General features: G+C 31.7%; 1 long non-coding RNA gene across 1 annotated transcript; it reads left to right on the top strand.

Moving 5' to 3' along the window:
* LOC135267617 (uncharacterized) lies at nucleotides 1-924 on the top strand. The gene is made up of 4 exons (XR_010336015.1): nucleotides 1-15; nucleotides 83-141; nucleotides 195-693; nucleotides 746-924. It is a non-coding gene; the product is annotated as an uncharacterized LOC135267617 (long non-coding RNA).
* The last annotated feature ends 619 nt before the right edge of the window (nucleotides 925-1,543 follow it).

A 1,543-nucleotide genomic window follows, 5' to 3' on the forward strand; every position in this document is an offset into this window, starting at 1 on the left:
AATAATCTTTTTTTGGTAAATTCTTTAATTTTTTAAATTTGTTTACCACATTTGATTGCTAAAAATGTGTTTAATTTTTTAGGAAAATTTTTATCAAATTTTTATCAAACAAAAAGTGCGTCACAAAATTCCTACGATAAGGTAAACCACAAAATTAGTATTAAATCATATTTTATTTCATTTTTATTTTTTAGGAAAGCGTGTTATCTGTTAACCGCAAAAATTGATTATAAAAGTTCCGTTTTTTACACATTTCACCAGTTTTATTAAAACTATCTTTGTGAGAAGTTGTATGTGCTCCGCTGTGTATTTTTGCATTTAAATTTCAAAGGATTCTGTAATGGCTGATCAACTATTAAATCTGAATAAAATTGCTGCCTGTGAATATACTGATACATATGTCAGTGCCAACGATTTGGAAGTGAACAAGAAATATAAAATCATCAATTTAACCAAGGCAAACACACAACATGGGGTTATGATGGTAGCATATCTGGACAACGTCGGTAAAGTTTTTTTACCTAAACGACTAACAGCAGTTATGAATGATACCATAATTACGACACTAATGGAAGGACTCGGATCTTATTTGATTTATATGGGACGTAAGCAAGCTAATGGAAATCAGGAACATGATGCCCACATTTTTAATTTCGAACGTATTGTTCACGAAGATTAATGTAAAATTTTTTGGTAAGTGTCATGTTCACCTCTATTTAAAAAACTAATTTATGATTTTTTTCAGGTTTCCAAAATAGACAGCACTATCCACTCTACCTACCTGAGGTTCGACTCCCCATGGAAGGAACAACAACAACAACAACTTTTTTTGCATTATATTTTAAACAAATAACAAAATAAACTTGGTGCGCAACAGACAAGTTAGGCAAACAACATTACAAAAATAAAAAACTACATATACTAGGTTTTTTTTCCTTATCGATAAAATAATGACTTTCCTTTATTAGTTATTAGTGACAAGCGCGATGATTTTCTGATATTTTGCTTAACTCAATACAGCATGTATTGTATATATACTTCATGTATTCACAATTGCACATTTCAAAAATCATATATTCAAAATTTCACAACCCCAAAAACCAAAAATTTCACAACCCCAAAAAGCTACTACTACTACTACTACTTGTTTTCTTGGTTGCATATTCGCAAACGGGCGGGGGGTGTGTTTAAAAAAAAAAAATGGAGGCCAGCGCCATCTTTGATTGACGGCTGCGCTGACGGCAGCGCCATCTAGCGAAAAGTTTGCAGACCGTGGCGCCATCTAACGTGAGAATTTAGGCGGAATTTGTGACGACATCGGCGCTACCAACATTACACCCAATATTAATTTTTAAATAAATTAAAATTTTGGCGCCATTTTTTTTAACAAACAAACATGGCCGACTAATTTCAAATATTAATTTTGAAATAATTTAAATTTGGCGCCAATTTACCATTAAACAAAAATGACCGCCGCCGACTTTCAAACTTCCAAGATGGCGACGATTATTATTATTATTATTATTATTATACTACATAAATA

The sequence above is a fragment of the Tribolium castaneum genome, unplaced genomic scaffold (genome assembly GCF_031307605.1).
Source record: "Tribolium castaneum strain GA2 unplaced genomic scaffold, icTriCast1.1 ptg000061l, whole genome shotgun sequence".
In the NCBI taxonomy this organism is placed as follows: domain Eukaryota; kingdom Metazoa; phylum Arthropoda; class Insecta; order Coleoptera; family Tenebrionidae; genus Tribolium; species Tribolium castaneum.